Source organism: Tupaia chinensis, unplaced genomic scaffold (genome assembly GCF_000334495.1).
Source record: "Tupaia chinensis unplaced genomic scaffold, TupChi_1.0 Scaffold000683_1, whole genome shotgun sequence".
NCBI classification, from domain to species: Eukaryota; Metazoa; Chordata; class Mammalia; order Scandentia; family Tupaiidae; genus Tupaia; species Tupaia belangeri.
In genome coordinates this window covers 665,694-688,540 of record NW_006160206.1, presented here as the reverse complement: position 1 = coordinate 688,540, position 22,847 = coordinate 665,694, and the positions used below count along the sequence as shown (strand labels likewise).

The following is a 22,847-nucleotide window of genomic DNA, read 5'->3' as shown; positions in this document are numbered from 1 at the left end:
CCTCTGCTGGGGTCCTGCTGGAAGGCTTTCTTAAATAAAAATCTCATTTCTTTTCTAGACTAATACACAAACCAAACAGTGGTGGATACCACATTTATTTTTCTTGTGGACACATGAGCTCACTTTCTGAAGCTTTTTGGGAGGATGTCCCAGGGCAGGCTTCACGCCAAGGTGACAGGGCTCCTTTGAGCCAGAGAGCAACGTGGGGTGGTGCAGTGGGAAGGCTCTCTATCAGAGGGAGTCCATGAGGATCCCAGGGTGCTGCTCCCCTCTCGCTCTCTTTTCTTTTTTTTCCCCTCTATGAGTAAGAGAGACAGAGAGACAGAGATATAGTGGCCCCTTCTGATACTACAGTCCTCCCCTTGCTTTATCCCTCAGCCATTCCTGATCATGGGCATACGTGTTCCTGGCATACTTAAGGAGGGCTCCAGGTGTGAACTGGCAACCTCCCACGTGATCCTGCCTCCTAGAATGCTGTTTTACTTCTACGCCACTGCTCTCCCTCCCGCCAAGCCCCGATTGTCCAGAACACTGGTTTGTTAAAGTCGCAGCCTTCCTGACCTCAGCACTGTCTAGACAACCATAGGCCTCCTCCACCTAGTAGGGGGGGTGATTTTTAAAAACATAATTATTTTATTTAACTTTGTTTGTTTGTTTTTGATTTGACCAGAGATGGACAGAGTGAGAGAGAGAGGGAAAGTGAGAATGCAAACCACCAGGTCTGGGACTCAAATGGTGGTCGGCCATGTGGGAGTCCAGTGTCCTTAACCACTATACCACCTGCCGGCCCCAGGTAGAGTGATTTAAAAATATGAAAACTACACCCTGTGAATTGTTCCCCTCCTGAAGCCACCCCAGCGTTGCTTCATTCCACTTGAAATAAAACCCAAACTCCTAACCATGGCTTATAAGCACTTTGGCCATTGGGTGAAGCCTGTGGACCCTTCTCAGAATAATGCTTATACCTATATAAGGTGGGTTACATGGAGTTACTAAGGAAACCAATTCTTTTAAAGGGTTGTTTTGCCTACTTTATTAATTTATGATATAGAAATATGTCATGACGCATTTTTGCATAGAAAAATACGTGACTTTTCTGATGACCCACTGTGTGCTTTTTTTGGTCAATACTTCACATGACAAGTCGAATAGTGGGTCTAAAAGCTATTGTAATTTTGAGTTGGTAATGAGCAAAGGTGAAGCTTTCTGAGCTCCGCAGTGCCTGACGCGGATGGCTCTGACTGCCGTCAGTGATGAGTACAGGCGCTGCCGATGTCACTGTGGGTGTTGTGATCAAAGGAAGTACTAGTCTTCAGCGAGAAGGCGGCGAACAGGAAGATCATATTTTCCCCCTTCCAAGTCCATGAACTTCCCCATGGAGAGTGCCCTTCTTCCTGCCCTGCTTGATGTGATCCAGCCCTCGACCTCACCTCATGTCACCTCTTCTCTTCTCCAGTCACAAGCTGCACTGGCCACTTTTTGTTCTTTGACTAGTACAAGCTTGTCTCCAGCCTGGAGCCTTTGCACCTGCTGTTCTCATCACCTGAAATGTTCTTCCCCACCCTTATTCCCAAGAGGACTTTTAGGTCTCAGCCTAAATATTACCGCCATAGAGAAACCTTCTAAAAAGGAATCATACCCTCCCCCCTAATTGCTTTCTTTCACACAGTGTTGTCGATTTAATGTTCTTGCCCATAACTCCATCTGAAGTCATCTTTTATTTAGTTGTTTACTTGTATATTTTCCATCTCCCTCCCTGGACTGGATGTTCTATGTTAACAGTGACTGTGTCTTGCCTGGTTCACTACTAGAAAAGGCCCGGCACATAATAGGGGCTCATTCAATGTTGGGTGAAAGAAGGAATGAGTGAGGTAAAGTATTTGAAATTAGAGGTCTTTTGAAAAGAAATTGTGATGTGCTTGTTTGCTAACCCTAAAGTTTAGCCTTAGCCAATGATATAAACTTAACGTAATGAAAACTTGGGTTTAGGAGGCAACTGAGAAAGCGTCTGCCCTAACTCCTCCCTGCACCCCCATCCCAGCTGTACAGATAAGGGCACTCAACACAATGACGACTTGGGCCATAGCATCCGTCCACTAAGTGGGGTAGGCTGCCTGGAGGGTCCCGACCTAAAGCTGTAGTGTACGTCATTATCACAGGACGTTAGGTTTTCACAGAGTCTTCAGCTCATGGAAATAGAGAGCATCTTGTCCAACCACTCATTTCAGAGACGAGTAGATCGACTCCTAGAGGAGAATGACCTGCCTGGGATGATCCAATCCCCCAGTCTTGAGCTACAACGCTCCAGTCCTCAGCACTGTACTGACTTGTAAACATTTTAGACATTAGCCCCAGCCAGTACTTGACGCGTGGAGACTCATTACTTGTTCAAGTGTAGATGTTTCTGTCTCTGTTTCTCCATTGCATCTTATAAATAAATACACATTACATGTTCATTTGCTTATTCAGCGAATGTTTCAGCGTCAACTATGTGCCATCCATAGGGAAACAGAACAGATCTCTGCTCCCTTGAAGCTCGTTTATGATTAAGCCCAGGAGAACGACTGAAATAAAGATGTGAGATACATTGAGAAAGTTCCGTGGTGGTGAGAAACAGGTTGCTGAACTGGAGAACAGTGATGAGGGTCTCCACCCACTGGAATTTTCCCGGAGGAAATGGCATCCCTCGGAGCCTCCCAGAGAATCTGTGTGTGTGAACTCTGAGGGCCAGGACCATGTCCTCTCCATCTGGTCCAGTGAGTGGATGGATGGTTAAATAAAGTGGGTGGCTGGATGTTTCTCCTTCTCATCCTGAACCAGAACTGTGGTTGGCAGCAGTAAGTACTAAGACAGTGATCCCTTGCTGTACATGTCTGCTTCCAGTGTGAGCCCCAGACATGAGCTAACTGCTTTTAGACAGAGCCCGTGGAGGGCAGACAGACTGTGAGAGGAGGAAGGGGTTCTCTGATGTCTGCTTGGTGAAACATCAAATAATGACATCATTAGTTAATAGACTAATGTTCACATAAGAAAATTAGAAGGCCCAACTCAAAGAAGTTCTCAGAATGTCCAAACCTTGGAAGGAGGGAACGTCATCATGAAGATAAAAGATTGTTGAGGTCTGCAAGTATTTCTCAGTGACGCAGAAAGTTCTATTGGGCAAAAGTGTGGCATTTTTATTTATTTAGCTCAGGCTTATTGCGTACTTTATTCTTTCATTAAAAAAAAAAAGTATGAGGGGGCTTGAGTGAAAGAGTTGATTATTCTACTGTTTGGCAATATTTTCGTAGGAACTGTCCAAAAGCTATATAATAAATCAAGGCCCTCTCCCCAACCCCCCGCTTGACTGACGTTTATGAGGAGGCTGTTCGCAGAAAGTAGCTGCCGCGTCTGGCATGCCTCTGCGGTGCCCCAAGCTCTCATGGACAGGACGGGGGAGATTGAGTTGCCTTGTGGGACAGCCTCTTGCCAAAGCCTTAACTCTTTCCAGGAGCAGAAGCTCTAGGTTGTGGGGGAATTCCTAGAGGAAAGTGTAGTATGTTAATATGAAAAAACAAAAAACATGAAATGTGGAATGATAAAGACTTCTGTGAACTAGCCTAGCACTTGGTTATTCATTCAACATTGCTCATGATCTTCTGTTTGAAAAGTTTATTTATTTCATGCGGGAACAATGGAGAGAATGGCAAAGACAAGTACTCTCAATATTGTCCCATGGGGAACCAGCAGTTAGCGTAATGGCTATGTCACTGGACTCCCACGTAGTGGGCCACAGTTCGCGTCCCGGACCCGGTGGATTAAAAACTCATGCCGGGTGCGTGTGCATGCGTGCCCCAGATCCCGGGAGGAGAATGGAGGAGAAGGGATTGCGGCGTGACCATCCCCCCTATGGGGTGATTTCTCGCTTTCTGTCTCTCTGTCTCTCTCTGTCTGTCTGGTGAGGGCCTATAGCAAAAACCCCTCCAAAAAAAAAAAAAATTGTCCCATGGAGGTGAGCAGGCGGTATGGTGGTTAAGGCGCTGGACTCTCACATGGCCGACTGTGGTTTGAGTCTCAGACATGGTGGCTTGCTTTCTCACTTTCCCTCTCTCTCTGTTCGTCTCTGGTGAGCACACATGCACTATAGCAAAAACTTAAAAACAAACAAACAAAAACTAAAATACATAATTCCTTAAAAAAAAATAATAGAGTTTCATGCCATGATCCTCCCACAGCCTTTCTACCCAGCCAGGATCATAGGCGTGTATACAAGTCAACCTGGGAACTGGATGCTGATCTTCTGTATGGTCTCCAGCATTGCAAACTGTTGCATGACTGCTGTGCTACTGTGGCTGGGCCTGCCCATGCTCTTTACATAAGAAATTGGTCAACATATACTTATCGAGCCCCTACTATGTGCTAGGCATTATTGCAGATGCTGCAGCGTTGATAGCATTGGCCACCTTTGAGAAGTGGTATGGTCTCAGGGGAGAATCTTGATCATTGTCCTCAAGGCCAAATGATGATTGCTCCTCCCACCTGTATGACGCAGGGCAAACTGCTTAATTTCTCTGGGTTGCTTTTTTTTTTTTTTTTGGTCTATGAAACAGAGACACTAATACCAACCTGGTAGAACTGTTGGGAGGGCCACAGAATGTCTCACACATGCCATTGTTACCATCACTATCATCATCCTTGTCATCATCATCTTCACAGTGACAGTGATTTGAAGACTATATAGTTGAGGAGCCTTTGAGAGAACTTTCAAGTTTCTTCAAGAAGCTGAATTGTCTATAAATGATGGATGGTCAGTACATTTGTTTTGGTACTGACATAAAGTGAGTCCAATGCCTGCCTAGCCTTCTTTGAGTACCCATCTCCAGCTTCCTCCTCATAGAAGCCCATCTTGATTCATAGCATGCCTGGGGAAGCTGGTAGCATCACTCTGCCCAGACCGTGTTCTGGCTTATGTTTCTTTGAAAGGATATGTATGTATGTATGTTCTGGAAAGCATACATACCCATACAAAGGTCAAAAGGGACATTCACTTTGTCCAGAGGTAATTGTTAAAAAGAAGAACTAATTGTCATGTTATTTGTGTAATTAAAGATTAAATGGATAAAGACCAGGTGCACTGCCTGATTCCGTGGTGGGACAGAGAGAATGGTGAAGCTGGTCCTCTTTTTCCTGTTGACTTGTGCCCCCCAATGAGTCTGTGGCTCTGAGAGGATGATCAGAGTCTCACATCCTTTGTGACCCAGTCCCCTTCATGCCTGCCAGGCTGGCACTTGAGCTCTTGATTTCATCGTCAGGGAAACCAAGTCGTTCTGCAGACGTCATTGCCGTCCTTGGGGTGATAAGGGCGCGTCACGTCTGTCGTTCTGCCACTTAACCGTGCCCTGATAAGGCACAGCATCTGCTTGTCCTTGGAGGGCAAGATAAATTTAGATGTGGTGGATTTGGCACATCAGGTGACTTGTTTGCAACTGGAGCTTTCTAGAGTGACAGGGTGGCCTGACTTGTCTGCCCACTGTTCTCTGTGTGTTATTCTCACCTCCCACCATGGCTGGCATCCCCTTAAAGGTGAAGGGCACAAGCTCAGAGCTACTAGTGATACAAATCAGTGGGTGTCTAATTTGGAGGTTCTTTGAATGGGGCTCTAGTAGTGATTTTACAGATGACCTGGAATTGTGGTTTTCAAAGGCTGTTCTGCCAGGAGGGTGTGTAATCCAGAGTAGACTTCTACCTGGTTAGACTTCCTTTTATCTCTTATATTTGGGGTTTCTGTGTAAGGTTTTATTCCAGGGCTAAAGCCAAGTTTAAAAGCCATTGTTCTTGGCTAGGTCTCCCATTTTCCTGACAAGTAAACTGAGTCCTAGAGAGACCAGTGACTTGTTAAGATCACCCCATGACCTGATAGTTTCAAGGCAGGCTTTCTCTGTGATATTAGTCTGTCAGGGCTGCCCTAACCAAGTGCTGTAGACTGGGTACTTACACAGAAATTTATTGTCTCACAGTTCTGGAGGCTGGAAGTCCAAGATGAAGGTGTCATCAGGGTTGGTTTCTTCTGAGGGCTGTGAAGGAGAACCTCTTCCAGGCCTCTTCTAGTTTCTGATGGGTTACTGACCACCTTGGCATTCCTTGGCTTCTTAGATACATTGCCCTGATCTCTGTCTTCATCTAAACATGGTGTTCTCCCTGTGTTTGTGTGTTTTCATGTTTCCACCACCTTATTTTTTTGAAGTTTATTTCTTTTGAGAGAGAGAGAGTGATAGGGAGAACATCCCTGACAGGCTTCTGATACTATGATCTACAGCTAGCCTTATCCAGCTCCAGATCATGGCAAGTGTGTGTCTGGTGTACTCAGGGAGGTCTCCAGACTTGAACTGGGAGCTTTCCCATGTGGGATTGTCTCACACAGCATCACATTTTACTACTGTGCCATCGTCTGGCCCCTCTATGCTTCCTCTTTTTATAAGATCACCCATCGTATTCCATCAGGGCCCACCCTAATGACCTCATTTTAACTTGATTGCCTCCATTAGACTCTCTTCTCAAATAAGGTCACATCCTGAGGAATTGGGGATTAAGGCTCCAATGTATCTTCTTTGGAGGATACCACGAACCTGTAATATACTCACTTCCTCACATGACCTTGGAGTTCAAGGTAGTAAAGAGGCCAAAGCATCCTGATTCCCACAGATCTAATGGTGGACCTTCCTTTCCCTCCTGACTCTGGCTCAATGTTAACAATCCAGAGTAGACTTCTACCTGGTTAGACTTCCTTTTATCTCTTATATTTGGGGTTTCTGTGTAAGGTTTTATTCCAGGGCTAAAGCCAAGTTTAAAAGCCATTGTTCTTGGCTAGGTCTCCCATTTTCCTGACAAGTAAACTGAGTCCTAGAGAGACCAGTGACTTGTTAAGATCACCCCATGACCTGATAGTTTCAAGGCAGGCTTTCTCTGTGATATTAGTCTGTCAGGGCTGCCCTAACCAAGTGCTGTAGACTGGGTACTTACACAGAAATTTATTGTCTCACAGTTCTGGAGGCTGGAAGTCCAAGATGAAGGTGTCATCAGGGTTGGTTTCTTCTGAGGGCTGTGAAGGAGAACCTCTTCCAGGCCTCTTCTAGTTTCTGATGGGTTACTGACCACCTTGGCATTCCTTGGCTTCTTAGATACATTGCCCTGATCTCTGTCTTCATCTAAACATGGTGTTCTCCCTGTGTTTGTGTGTTTTCATGTTTCCACCACCTTATTTTTTTGAAGTTTATTTCTTTTGAGAGAGAGAGAGTGATAGGGAGAACATCCCTGACAGGCTTCTGATACTATGATCTACAGCTAGCCTTATCCAGCTCCAGATCATGGCAAGTGTGTGTCTGGTGTACTCAGGGAGGTCTCCAGACTTGAACTGGGAGCTTTCCCATGTGGGATTGTCTCACACAGCATCACATTTTACTACTGTGCCATCGTCTGGCCCCTCTATGCTTCCTCTTTTTATAAGATCACCCATCGTATTCCATCAGGGCCCACCCTAATGACCTCATTTTAACTTGATTGCCTCCATTAGACTCTCTTCTCAAATAAGGTCACATCCTGAGGAATTGGGGATTAAGGCTCCAATGTATCTTCTTTGGAGGATACCACGAACCTGTAATATACTCACTTCCTCACATGACCTTGGAGTTCAAGGTAGTAAAGAGGCCAAAGCATCCTGATTCCCACAGATCTAATGGTGGACCTTCCTTTCCCTCCTGACTCTGGCTCAATGTTAACCCTTGTATGCCCAGGCTGACTGTCTCTCCAGTGGGCCACAGTAGTGTCTGCTGGAAGATTAATTATTTTCCAAGCCATGTTGCAAGGTGCTTTTGCAATTTTCTTTCTTGTTGTTGTCTACATCGTAGTAATTGGTAAAAATTATTTTGTAAAAAAAACATAGAATTTCAGGAAAGAAAGAAAGTCACCCATAATTTTGACCACTCAAGTATAGCCAGATACCTAATCTCTTCTAGCTCCCTCCCCCAATACTCACATATAGTTTCTTACTTTTTTATTAACATAATATTAAAAATACCTTCCCATGTCATTAAAATTCTTCATAAATGTAATTGTGTTTTTCCATTTGACACATGTTTTATTGGTGTCAAGCATTGAGGATACACTAGTGAATAAAATATGGGCCTATTCTCATGGGCCGTCATGCAGGTGAGCCAGTCTATCAGAGGCCATTGGGAATTTACCTATTGCCCTGAGCCCAGCATCAGTCCTGGCCCCCAGTCCCTCCCTACCTATGGCTCCTTCCCTGTGGGTAAGATCTTCCTGTAACCTATCTTGAAAATAAGGTGAGCCCAGCATAAACTTGATTTTTAAAGGTTTCATACTTATCACCCATATATATATATATAGTGTATATATATATATATATATATATATATGGTTTTGGTTTCCTTCCCACCAGGTTTTGGCCTTACAATTAATGGTTCACGTGAACATCTTTGAACTTCATTGTGGCATTTTGATCTGTGTCTCAGAGGTGAGAAGGCCTACACTGTCTTTCTGAAGGCCAGATGCATTTAACTAACCCAGAGCTGCCTGAACAATGCCCTTTCTTGTTTCCTTTGGAGTGTTCCATTCTGCTTTGCATTTGCGTCCTCAGACACCATTAACCTGAAATGTGACAGGGAGGGATCAACCAGATGTTTGGTGAGCAGCTTCTGCCTCACTTGACAGTAGTTAGCAGGTATGAGAAGAGTTTTTCTATTTCAAGGCCTGTTACTGAAAACAGGGAAAAACGACTGGTTTATGAAGTAGTGGAGACCTCAAACCAACACAAGAGGCCAACTGTCCTGCAGCACTCTGAGCACAACAGCATTCAACCCCATGAAGAGAACCAGGGTACCTCTGCCCAGACCTGCTTACAGAATTGATTTCCCAGGCCTCATTCCTTAACAGTACAATGGCAGCAGAGCCCAGCGATGCTGTCCCTCTGCTTCCCTTCAGCATCACCTCTGTGCAGTAATGCTCCTCCTTCTGAGGACCCTGGAGAGCAAGTGAGAAGACAAGGTACAGTGGATGGATATCTGGGGTCAAGATGAACTTTTCAAATTAAAAATAAACCTAAAAACAGTAAAATTACCCCTATACTACATAAGGTTAAAAATCTTCTACACAGCAGAAGAAACAATAATTAGAATGATTCAAAAACCCTTGAAATGGGAGAATATATTTGCAAAATATGCCTCAGGTAAGGGACTGATAACCAGGATATTCAGGGAACTCAAGCAGCTTACCCCCCCCCCCCCCAACGATAACTCGCACCTTCCCCCCCCCCCCCCCAAATGATCCGTCTAATTAGAAGATGGTCAAATGCGCTGAACAGACAACTCTCTACGGAAGACGTATGAACAGCCAAAAGGCCTATGAAAAAATACTCAACATCCCTTTTCATAAGGGAGATACAAGTCAAAACCACAATGAGATATCACCTAACCCCAGTCAGATTGACTAAGGCCGTGGTGAGAAGGGAATGTTCATACATTATTGGTGGAAATATAAATTGGTACAACCGCTGTGGAGAGCAATGAGGTTCCTCAAAGATCTACAAATGGAACTACCATTTGATCCAGCAATTCCACTCCTCAGTATCTATCTAAAGGATAGGAATACACTCAGTTGGAAAAACATTACACATTCATGTTTATTATGGCACTATTCACAATTGCTAAGACATGGAATCAACCCAAATATCCATAAACAGATGAATGGATTGAAAAAGCGTGGCATATATACACTATGGAATACTACTCAGCCTTAAACAAACAAACAAACAGAAACAATAGCATTTGATAGAAAGTGTATGAATATGGAAGTTTACTGCTAAGTGAAGCAAGCCAGACTGTGAAAGAGAGGCATTATATGTTCCCACCCAATATATACCAAATATCTGCACTCGATGGCAGAAACTGAGAGATTGGAAGATATAAAAGCATGGATAACAATTGTGGATAGAGACAGTTTGGGAGGAGGGTGGGAAATGGGGGAGGACGAGAGGAAAGGAATCAAGGAGAAGCAGCAGCCAACCATTTAAGGGACACAAAAATGGAAAATTATCTGTTAATGATAACGTGAATGATAATATCTTTAGACTAATATACAGTGGATTCATGATGAGAAAATTCATTTTGCATGCTGTAATGCTATACAGTGATTGAATGTATAAAAAATAATTTAAAAAATTACCCCTTAAAGAGCTCCTACTGGCTTCTCGCTGTGACCTTCTCCAGCTGGTTTTAGAAAGGAAAATATAAGAAACATCTTTTTCATTTTCCTTTCTTAAAATTTATGGTAGCATGTGCATACATGCATGTGCACACATGTGCATGCATGCAAGAGCGAGGTAGAAGCCCTGCTATAATCTCCTCCAGTTCAGTGTGCCTAGTGTGTCTTTAGGGATGACCAGGCCAGGGGTTCAAACTAGTCAGTATGTGACTTCCAGTTGCACAATATGGCTTGCTATCAGCTGTGTCCCAAAGTTGGACTACAATCAAGACACATCTTGAGGACTGATTCTCTCCCCCACCCCAATTTCATGGTTGTACTGTCTTTGCATCATCTTTTAAAATTATCTTCAAATTATCTTTTCGTTCTTTTTCCTATTACAAAAATAATATACGTCCATGAATAAAATTTCCAAAATATAATTTTAAAAAAGGGAAATATAAATTTCCAGTGAAATAGCCACTGTTAACACTGTGGTCTGTAGCTCTTTCATAGTTCTGCTTACAGAGAGAGAGTTGTACCACCTCTGACTGTCATTTGGTTTTCTGCCCAGCAGTCGGGCATTTTAAATGGAAATGATTCGTTATAGAATTCCCACTGGACTAGAATGCAGGAGACTCAAGTTCTCATGCCTCCCAACTTTGATCCTGTGGCCTCCTCAAAGCCACAACCTCAATTGGCTTGTCTGTAAAATGGGAATCCAATAATTAGTCCCTACCCTAGTGGATGACCAAGAGGTCAAAAGAGCTACTGTAGAAAGTGCTTAGTAAAGGGCTCCGTACATCATTGCTGGCCATTTGTATTGTGACCAACTGACTTCATGGTTTGACATGTGGCTGGAGTACTGTTACGGTCTTCCTGGTGAACTATGACCCTCTTATGGGAGAGAGATTGAGGCCACTCTATCTGGGCCTCTGAGTTGTTTAAAATCCAGCAAATGTGGCCCAGCTGTGGTGGTTCATGGGTGGCACCACCACTTGAGAGACTGGAATCTGTGTGGGAGGCCTGGGTCCAGTTCCTGGGTCAACCTAAACTTGTGAGAAACACAACCACACCTGCAATCTTAGCTGACAGGTAGTCTGGGGCAGGAGGATTGCGGCACAGTGAGAACCTAACAAAAATGCCTGTCTGTCTCTTCTTTTCCCTCTCTTTCTTCCTCTCTCTTCCCCTCTCTCACAAAGGCGGAAGGGGTGTGTGTGTGTGTGTGTGTGTGTGTGTGTGTGTGTGTATTTTATTTAGAAATAGTTTAGGGGAGATGTCTGATTGCACGCCCCACAAGGTCAATGACCCCACCTTTCTCTCCCCTCTGGGCTTTCAACTGATCTCAAGGGGAGGCGTTGAAGGTTGGAGGGCAAAGGTGCATCCTGCCAGCCTAGCTGTCATGTTGGCCTCCTCTGGCTGCATAGCCTGACTGACCAGGCCAAGATAAGCACCAGGGTGACACTGGTTGGGGCCTTTGGATGAGCCCAGCTTGGGACAGAGCAATGGCATGGCCAAAAGGCCACAGCATCAGGCTTGGGTGTCAACTACCTGGGAGTGCCATGTAGCTGGAAGTGCTGTGCTGTGCCTCAGCCAGGTCAGCTCGGACAAAGCTATGGAGCTACTAAACCAAACCAGGGCAGTCGGGTCTGGAACAGCACGAGCTCACACGTCCAAGGGACTTGGGTTTGAGCCAGATTCTATTCCTTATTGACTATGATTTTGTACAAGGGTTTAAATTTTCCTAAACCTGTTTGCTTATTTGCAAAATGGGAATAGGGACATTGTAAAGATTAAATGAAGAAATGCATGGGGAAGCTGTATACACAGCTTGGCCTCATCTTCCCCTTCATCATCAGTCACTCATGGTCATCGTCATCAACAGTTCCGTTCAGTGCAGAGCTGTGCTTCTTGGTTTCTCCTGGATGATGGTTGCCAGGTCCTGCTGGTTTAAGTTTATCTGTTCATTCATTCGTTCATTCATCTGTTAAGCCCTTTCTCTGTGCCAGGGATCCAGGGAGCTGCCAGGTGGCGAGGAGAGGCTTTCGGAAGTGGTTCTTGGCTGTGTGGGCCAGGCACGTTTATTGCTTTTATGTAACCCAAATGTAGCCCTTTTTGCTTAGCTTCTTCCCTGCCCCTCAAATCTCTGTTCACTGGCTCTCGGCAGACTGGCAGCTTCTGACGCACCCTCCCCATCATGTCCTCCTTCGGGTAGGAGGACCCTCAACCACTGTAGCATGTAAGAAGCCCATCCCACCCATGAACCCCTGTTCAGTTTTCATTCTGGGCAGGGTCCTACCAAGGGTCTCAAGGAGGGGATGTGAGCCCAGCTCCATTTCTTAGAAGGCTGCCCCTAGTTGGGGAGACAGAGCAGAAAACATACATGCGATGTTGCATGGATAACAGCCAGGTGAAAGATGGGCAGCTGCCAATGTCCGTCCTCAGTACCAAGTGCCGAGAGGTGGGCAGGGAAGGGGAACAGAGACATCTCTGTGGGATGGAAGGTGCCAAGTGAGTAGATAAGAGAAAGAAGAGATGTTTTGGGCTACCAGGTTCAGCATTATCAGCACCATTCAACCAGCAAGCATTTCCTAGGCACTTAATTTGGGCACAGGCTATGTGCTTTATAGATTCACAATCCTGCAGTCATTACAGTGGGTCAAGTTTTGGGTTTGCCATGGGTGAGAATACAGAGATTCAAGAGAATTTAGCAAGTTGTTCCAAGTTGCAGAGCTCTGAAAGAAGCAGAGCCTGGATTCAAACCTGGGCCTGAGTCAAGGCCATGCTGGCTGTGGCATGTTGGCCATCTCTTTGCATGGGGATGGGGTGACAGGACCATGCTTGGGAGGTGATGTGTGCATTGCTTTGGTGGGCTTCATGCAGAGAAGTTCAGAGAGAGCTTGGGTTGGGCCAGAGACACCATCCATACTGTCAGCCTGAAAGGTTAGGTCCTTGCCTTGCAGGTAGTAGGGAGCCATTGAATGTTCACTTGGTAGTTTCTGCAGTCAATCTCAGAGTGAGAATAGAGAGCAAGGAAGGCCATGGACAGAGCAGGCTGGACTTCCCTGGCTAAGGGAGATTCATTCACCTCTCTAGATATCTTTTATTGATCTGTGTGGGGGGTTTTCTTTTCTATGAGACAATGTTTCTCAGGTATCCAGTCTAAGACTTGCCTCTACTTTTGATGAAGACAGTTCTGAGGCTCAGGTGAAGTCCCAGGAGGCAGGAGCAGCTGCTGCTTCTCTCACCTGCGGCGTCAGGCTAGAGGAGGTTGCTCTGTGATGCTGGGTCACAGAATGCCTTTCAACGCGGCCTGTCACAAGTGTCCTAGATGGCAGCTGTTCCTGCTGCCCACCTGTCTCTTTTCTGCTCTTTTTGGGGATGGTTTCTCGCTCCCCTGCTGTCTAGCCTTGCTCTCCACTTCCCCTGCAGGGCCTTTCAGAAGGTGGCAGATGGGCGTGAATGTCACACTCGCTGTTTCTTTATCTGTGTTGTGCTGAGGGCTGCCCGGCAGGAGAGCTGTCTCAGGTGTGTTGCAGGTGGGTTTTGTGTTGGTGAGTGGACAGAATGTCAGAATGTGAGTGTGTGGGGTGCATAGGGAGCTCCTCACCTCCAGTGGCCCCCTTGCCTTGGCCAGCCTCTTGCCTTGGCCAGCCATGAGACTCATTTTCATGAGGCTTTTGGGGTCAACAGGTGTTCTGCTGCCCTTTGTCCTCATTCGGCTTTAACATGAAAGGAATAGATAGATCTCAGCCTTGCTTACCTGCTGCTGCATTAACTTCCTGTCCGCCCACCACTCCCTCTTGGATTCCTGGTTCCTACAATGACTTTACCAGGTAGAAACCCCAGTGTCCCGGTCCCTAGTTGGTTGGTCTGCCTCCGACTCTCCAGCCTGCAGCCTTGATGCTCCTTGTCCTGCTTGCACTGTGCAGTAGCCTCTTCGCTGGTCCTGTTTCTAGCTGGGTTCTTTTTCCTTCTTTCCCATCCAATAGGACCTTCTTTCTTGCCGTTCTTAGCACTTAGGAGATTTTCGTTTTTTCCGAAGGCATCAAGGTTGAGACCCTTAGCATACATAAATGGCTATGGTTTTTCCACCATAGACCTCCCCTGGCCAGAAGGCTTCAGGCTTTCCATGCCCTTGCGTAAAGCCACCAGCATAGGAGCAACAGCATGGCGTTCAAGTCACAATGTTAAATCCCTGCTCTTCTATTGAGGAGATAGGTGACTCTGGACTATTGGTTTGGCCTCCCTGAGCTGCAGAAACAGAACAAACTAGGTTGGCTTCCTGCTTCTAGGCTTTTGCTCAGGCTACACACTCTGTCTTCTAAATCTGGCCAAGTCCCATCTCCCATGTCAACGGATTGACCCCTGCCCAAAATATCCACCCACCCGCTCTGCTCAGGGCCTGGAGTGCTCCAGGTGTCACCGTGGAACCCTTGCCACGGAGAGCAGCACCTGGTTTTGGTGTCCATTTTCCTAGAAGCCATATTTCCACCTTCGTAGGCCCAGCCCTGTCCAGTGCTTGGACCTCTGTGCAAGCTGAGACATTGGGTACAAAGCTAGCAAGCAGACAAGGGACTCCACCAGGAAGGAGAAGGAGGAGCAAACAATGAGGCAGCATCATTGGAGAGGGACCCGAGAGGAGGCCCTCAGGAGCATGCTCAAGCAGCCCTAGGGACAGGTTCTCCCTGGAACTTGTGTAGCTTATCCCTGGCCTCACCGCTCCATCTTCAAGCCTCCATAGTCTGCAGGTTTGGGGCATTTGCCTCAAAATTTGACTTTGCATGAACTCCTAAGTTAGATTTATCATTTACCGGGACAGGAAAGAAAAAGCCCCATGGGGCCAGGTTTATGGAGGATAAGCACTCTGACTGGAGCTGGCCTCCCACCTCGGGATGCTGACGGCACCAGCTGCTCTGGGAGTAGCCCGAGGTCTCTGTGGGACGTGTGAGCTGACGTTTCAAGCTGGGATGCCTTCTGCCAGCTGCACATGCCACCTGGTGGCCGTCAGAATGCCATCAAAGAAGACTGGTCAGCTCTTGGGCCCTGCTGAGAAGACATGCAAGGGCCTGGGAGTCCTCCCTGCTCACCTGACCCCCAGGTCCTGGCAAGGCAGCTGGAGAGATGAGTTCATCGGCTAGTACAATAGAATGAGGTTGCCTTTCTCGAGACTTTCCCCAACCGTGGGCCTCTCTGACAACGCAGTGTTGGCCAGCCTTCTGTTGGGCTGGGGTTGTGGGCATGGGCTAGAATCTTTCTCCTAGGAATGGAAAAAAGGTAGACTTTCAGAGATTGGACCAACTGAGGTCTGTTGGATTTATCCTCCACACTTCTGAATCAGAAGTGGGTAGGATTTCTTTTCTTCCTTTTTTTTTTTTTTTGGAGAGTTTTTTGCTATAGGGCATGTGCGCTTGCCAAACAGAGAGAGAGAGACAGAAAGCAAGAAATCACCCCACAGGGGAGATGGCCATGCCGCAATCCCTTCTCCTCCATTCTCCTCTCGGGATCTTGGGCACGCACGCACATGCGCCCGGTGTGAGTTTTAAGCCACCGGATCTGGGATGCGAACCGCAGTCGACTATGTGGGAGTCCAGCGACATAGCCATTACACTAACTGCTGGTCCCCTAGTGGGTAGGATTTCTGCAGCCATCTTGTTGACTGCTGAGTCCCAAGGGTAAGGTACAACCAGCATTGGTGCATCTTAGGGGAGATAGGCTTGGGCTCCTGTTGCCTTCCACCATACACGTGTGTGTGTATTCATGTGTGTCCACATGCATGTGTGTGCATGCATGTTTGCAGACCTGCCCCTAAACTATCATTCTCCTGAAGGCAGGTTGCTAGCTGTCTTGGGTTCCTCCTCCTCAACAGATCTCAAGGGAAATGACTAACCTAGAGGCAAAGTCTGCAAGGGAGGCAGTGGTGGGAGAGGGGGTGTCATGGACAGTGTCCTGGGCTGGAGCTAGAAGTTCCAGACCCCACCAGGAGAGTTTTTTGCTATAGGGCATGTGCGCTTGCCAAACAGAGAGAGAGAGACAGAAAGCAAGAAATCACCCCACAGGGGAGATGGCCATGCCGCAATCCCTTCTCCTCCATTCTCCTCTCGGGATCTTGGGCACGCACGCACATGCGCCCGGTGTGAGTTTTAAGCCACCGGATCTGGGATGCGAACCGCAGTCGACTATGTGGGAGTCCAGCGACATAGCCATTACACTAACTGCTGGTCCCCTAGTGGGTAGGATTTCTGCAGCCATCTTGTTGACTGCTGAGTCCCAAGGGTAAGGTACAACCAGCATTGGTGCATCTTAGGGGAGATAGGCTTGGGCTCCTGTTGCCTTCCACCATACACGTGTGTGTGTATTCATGTGTGTCCACATGCATGTGTGTGCATGCATGTTTGCAGACCTGCCCCTAAACTATCATTCTCCTGAAGGCAGGTTGCTAGCTGTCTTGGGTTCCTCCTCCTCAACAGATCTCAAGGGAAATGACTAACCTAGAGGCAAAGTCTGCAAGGGAGGCAGTGGTGGGAGAGGGGGTGTCATGGACAGTGTCCTGGGCTGGAGCTAGAAGTTCCAGACCCCACCACAGCCCTACTTGCCAGCTGTGTGCCTTGAGCCAGGCCAGGTTCTCAGTCTTCTCATAGCCTGTTTTAGAGGCCTACTATTTATCCTTACCACTTGCTGGGCACCTCAGCATAGCTGGTTCACCAGTAGCCATCGCTGAATTAGAAAAGTGCTTTCTTTTGGGACCTGAACCTTCCCTGGGAGGTCGACACAGCCTGGCAGCAGGGAGGGGGCGGGTGTCTCACCTGTACTCACAGTTCCTGCCAGGCACCTGCTGGGTGGCCCTGCCACCTATCCCTTTCTGCTCATGTCCACCCTCCACTTTTCCTTGAGGGAGGCAAGAGTGATCCCTGCCCTGTCTGTCTTCCCTCAAGGTCAGGGCTGTGTCTCAGCCCCCTGTGCTCTGGCATGCAGCACAGCCCCTGCACACAGTAGGTGCCTGGTACGTGTTTTGCTTAATGAGGCATCCAGAGACCAGGCTTTAGTCTGTGCTCTACCACTGGCCGCCCACTTGCATCCCTGATGTTCAGCTGCTGGGAATCCCACAGCCATTTCATGGCAAAAGCAAAGCTCTCTTTCATCAGATGTCCTGAAGGGAGCTCGTTTTCTTCTCCCTCCCTCTTTGCTGCTTATTTCCTGTTCTTTGTCTTTCATGGAACAATTGAACATGTGCTTTTATTGGAAGATGCTGTGGATCCCTTTGGGAAGTAAGCAAGCAATAAATAAATCAGTACATTAGAAATGAAAGGGAGAAGAGGCTCCCCGCGTGGCCCTGGGAAGCAGGTGTGTCTGGGCTTTGTGCCTCCTCTCTGGAGAGTGGGCGAATTAGCACCTGCCCTGCTGACTTCGAGGAATGTAGGAGCAGAGTGGATTTTGACAGGCCTGCATGCTGGGCAGTGCTGGGCCAGTCTTCCCCTCCCCTAGGGCTCTAGAAAGGGGTTACTCAGGCACAAAGATGCCATGTGCCTCTGGGGAACTGGCTGTGGCACAACCAGCTGGAGGGTGCTTATCAGACTGGCGCAGCCGGCCAGCTTCCCATTCAGAGAGACTACCCTTGAACGTGGCTAGACAGGCCATTGGAAAGTGCCCTGGAGGGGAATTAGACAGCACAAGTTAGAGTGCTGTGGGTAGACCAGAAACGCTGCAGCTTGCCTTTCCTTCTCGATCCCTGGTGAACAGACACGATGACTGAAGATCCGCAGCGAGCCAAACGGTGACATTGTCCAAAAAAGGAGATAGCTCGATGGAAAGGTATAAATAGGAGCGCTGGGGGCGGCCAGGAGAGAGGGCTGCTCTGCTTACTCCCTCGGCCACTGCAGGAGGGCCGCTCTTAAAGTCTTGGCCACCAGCAGGGGACACATTTTTTAAGAGGTTGGCAAGAGATGAGAGTTGAACAATCTCACCCTCTGCTCTCTTTCCCCCACCCACCCAGCCATCATAAGACAGAACTGCAAGAATGAGATCTAGGTGGAGAGGTTAAACACAGCGCGTTTGCTTTGTTTGGCAATGAGGTCATGGCTGGGGCTGGGGGAGAAGAGGCAGGAGGAAGGAGGGTGCAATGGTCAGTGTGGGCAGGAGGCCAGGTGGGAGCTGGGGGTGCTGGGTGAGCAGTGGGCCAAGCCTGGTCCCTGCTGGCATTGATACAGACAAGAGAAGACAGCAGCCACGGCAGAGGTGGCTCTGGGGGTGCTGTGGTCCTGCTAGGTCTGACTTGCCAGTGGTTCTAGAAGGAGAACAGGAGCTGTAGTGCCAGCCTGGGGCCAGCTTGGGGCACAGTGGCCACCTACCACTCAAGTGATGCTGGAGTTCTATGGAAGGTGGTGAATTTGGTTCCCTGGTTGACATGTACATTCTGGGCATGCAATAGCCATGGTCCCGGCTCCTGGTCAGGCTGTGGGAGGGGAAGATCATGGCATGGAACCTTGTGGAGGATGCTCTCTCTCTCTCTCTCTCTCTCTCTCTCTATCATTCTCATGAAAGAAACTTTCAGTTCTTGTTCTTCCATTCTCTGGGTGGCCTTGGGTAAGTGTCTCGTCTTCAAGAGGCAGTTCCTCCCTTGTACCATGAGGTAATTTGGGAATTCCTCTTTGGGGGGCTCTATCAGATGGGCTAAGACACAAGAGGGGAGGCCGCTCGTACACTGGGCCTGGCATATGCAGGTGTGGGATGGTCTCGCCGGGGCTCCAGGTGCTCATAAGTAGTGGGCACTAGGTCTACCACTCTGCAGTTCTGGTGACAGCCCTTTTGGGGTCATTGGCCAGCAGCCAAGTATTTTTCCACAGTTAGGCCTGCATGGTGAAAGGCAGCTCTCCCATCCAAGACTGATTCAACAGCCACCACCTCCTACTCCCACAAGTTCCTGGGATTCCTCTAATCCTCAAAACTGCCACCTGCCTCTGGTGGTTACTCATACACAGCCACACGCTGCTGGCTGTTGCTTCAAGTGTGCCTGTCTCCACTCCCTGTGGAGGGTGTGGGCTGCGTGCAGCCTGCAAAGCTCTATTCACACCCCCTGAGCTCATGTAATCCCCCAGCAATCTTGCCGGCTGAGTGGTATTTTCATTCTCTTTTTACAGATGAGGCTCTGAGAAGTCATCTCAGTTGCCCATTTACAGGCAAGGCCTGGCCCACACCAGTGCACTGTTGCTTCTTAGGCTTAATCATGGTGTGGCTACCACGTGCCCTGTCCCGTGATGGGGTAGGGAGCAGGCAGACTGCTGGGTCCAGCCCATTTCTGCTGGATAGGCCTCCTGCCCACCATCAGCAGGGATGTCTGGGATGCTGGTACTCCAGCTTCAGCCCTTATTGCAGGTAGGCCTTTGAGCCTCTGGTCCCAGGTAGCTGCTGCCTACACTGGCCTTATTTTTTTAGTACATGGGAGGGTGATGTAGTGGGAGAACTGAGTTACCTTCCAGTCTGAGTTGGCATAAATCTGGCCAGTAAAACACTTCATATATACCAAAAAGACATTTTATTTGGTTGCTTCTTAACAGGCCAAGGGCACACTTTCCATCAAAACTTTTCCATTGCTCACCAGTGTCTCTGACACAGAAGCTGGGTCCAGCAGTGTCTTTCTCACAGTTCACGTTTCATTTGGTACTCTGTGTTTTCAGAATGTCACCACCTCTTGCTGTGTGTAAGGATCACGCTTCCTGATGGAAATATTTTACGGGATGTTTTCAACTGTCGAGGTGGTGCAAAATTCCTTCAGAAGGTTTTATTTGTCCAGCTCAAAGAAGAACCTTTTTGTGAAATCCCTGCCACGTTTCACTGGCCAGGATGGGTCTTGCCAGGGCACCAAGAAATGGACAAGTCCCATTACAGCAAAAGCTGTTCGAGTTTCATGGATGTGTTTGTGGAAACAGTTGCGGACTCCTCTGCTGACAGCCTGCTTCTAGTGTGCAATTTTTGATAAAGCCTGTGTCTAGCATGAAAAAGAATTTGGACAGCCCTTGGAATGTGCTAGAATGGAATTTGGCTGAGCTGTCTGTCCAGGTCTGATTGGGCTGTGAGAGAATGTTTGCTCACTAATTAGGCAGATACTGAATGGGCCTCCTCTGTGTTCCAGATGCTGGACTAATCACAGAGATAAGTGCAGCGCAGCCCCATCCTCAAGAAGCCTAGCAGATAGGGGATGGAAGAGGCTTGTGCATTTTATTCCTAAATACATCAGTGCCACATCAGGAAGAGTGACAGCCACGTTTCTCAGGTGTGCAAGGCTTTGGTAAAAGTGGCTTATGAATGGCTGATGTCTAGGAAAGTTCAGTGCAGCTGTATTGTGTGCTGATGAGGTGCCAGGGGCTTTGCCCACGTTACCATCCAATCCACAGGAAACCCCAGGCTCTGGTAGTGTGGTCATCCCAACTGACAGCTGATAAAACTGAGGCTCAAAGAGGTGAAATGATTTACCCAGGGTCACATGACTCCTTGGGAGAATTTGGATTTAAACACACATCTGCCTGACTCTTTTTTTTTTTTGGGAGAGGTTTTTGCTATAGGGCGCATGCGCTCACAAGACAGACAGAGAGAGACAGAGAGACAGAAAGCGAGAAATCACTTCCCAGGGGGGATGGCCACACCGCAATCCCTTCTCCTCCATTCTCCTCTCGGGATCTTAGGCACGCACACACATGCGCCCGGTGTGAGTTTTAAGCCACCAGGTCTGGGACGCGAACCGTGGTCAACTACATGGGAGACAAGCGACATAGCCATTACGCTAACTGCTCGTCCCCATCCCTGACTCTTGATGCTAAACTCTTAACCATAATAATCTCTGGGAATTGATGAAATAAGGAAGTGATTCTTTTTTTCTGTAGGGTGTAATCCAGGAAAGATTCCTAGAGGAGGTGGCCTTGACTGAGTGTAGGATTTAGCAAAGAGGTTTGGATGGTAAGTATTCCATGGATCAGACACCCGGATTATTGACTGAATGGTTTGGGATGTAGTGACTTAAACATGTTTCCCTTATATAAATGAAATATTAAGTTAGGTCATGTGATCTCTTCATTGTCAACAGGTTCCCAGGCTCCTTCTATCTCATTATTTCTTCGGATATCTTATGTTCCAAGAGTGCTAATGCAGCTCCAGCCATCATATTCTTATTCCAAGGAAGTACAACAATGAAATGAGGGGATATGCTATGTGTGTATATGCCCAAAGTCCCAACAGGGTGGAAAAATGGAGAAGGGATTGAGCATGACCATGCCTTGTTGAGAGGTGCTTTCTCCCTCTCCTTCTCTCTCTCTTTCTCTATTTTTTGGAAAAGTTTTTGCCATAGGATACATGGACTTGCCAGAGAGAGATAGACAATGACAGGGAAAGTGAGAAATCACTCCCCAGAGGGGATGGCCATGCCATAATCCTTTCTCCTCCATTGTCCCCCTGGGATTTTTGGAAACACATACCCATGCGCTCTACATGGGTTTCAAGATACCAGGTCCAGGACTTGAACCACAGTTGACCATATGGGAGTCCAGCATCTTAACCACTATGCCACCTGCTGGCCCCTCTGTCTCTCTTTTGCTTGTGAGTGTACATGCCCTCTGCAAAAAGGAAAGAAAAAAAGAGCAAGGAGGAAATGAGGGAAAAGGATAAATGTATTTTCCTTTAAACACTCATTTAAGGAGCTTTTTTGGAACTGAACTGAACGAGTTATTCTCACTTCTCCTTGGCTGGCCCTGGCTGTTGGGGAGACCACCCACTATGTGAGAGGCAGAGTGGAGGACAGAGTCCTGCTCTCGAGGTGCTGCTGGTGAACTGAGCTGCTTCCTGTTGAGGCTGTAGAGAGGAAAGCAGTTGAATGGAAAGGAAAGAGCCTTCTCTAAACAGAGCCTTGCTTCTGGAGTAGCCCTTGTAAGGTGTTTCATCTCTTGTTTTGTTAGCACATTTATTAGCTGCCTGAGCTCCTGCCCATCCTTCTGACATTCCTGGAAAAGGAAAGAACCACCGGCCTGCAGTGGCACAGGCAGTAGGGTGCTAACTGCACAAAGCTGGAGCCACATGGGAGGCCTGGATTTGGATCCCTAGTTGATCTGAACATGTCCATGGTGCTAGCTATTTCAGAGGCCCGGGCAAGGTCCTATGAAGGGTATCTCTCCCTCTCATGAGAGAAATAAAGAAATCTTTTTAAAAAATGATTATTTACCTTTATTTATTTATTTATTAAATTCATTTTTAAATTTTTGACCAGAGAGGGATAGAGTGAGAGTGAGAGAGAAAGAGAGAGAAAGTAAGAGAATAAGCCACCAGGTCCAGGAGTCAAACTGTGATTGGCCATGTGGGAGTCCAATGCCCTCAACCACCATTCCACCTGTAGGCCTCAGAAATAAATAAATCTTGGGAACCAGCAGTTAGCGTAATGGCTATGTCACTGGACTCCCACGTAGTCGACCGCGGTTCGCGTCCCGGACCCGGTAGCTTAAAACTCACGCCAGTCGCGTGTGCGTGCGTGCCCAAGATCCCGAGAGGAGAATGGAGGAGAAGGGATTGCAGTGTGACCATCCCCCCTGGGGGGTGATTTCTCGCTTTCTGTCTCTATGTCTCTCTCTGTC

General features: G+C 47.6%; 1 protein-coding gene across 2 annotated transcripts in view; it reads left to right on the top strand.

The window, feature by feature from the left end:
• The window catches only part of GRK5 (G protein-coupled receptor kinase 5), a gene marked incomplete at its 5' end in the record, with an annotated part of 275,319 nt that overhangs the window by 133,971 nt on the left and 118,501 nt on the right, over window positions 1-22,847 (top strand).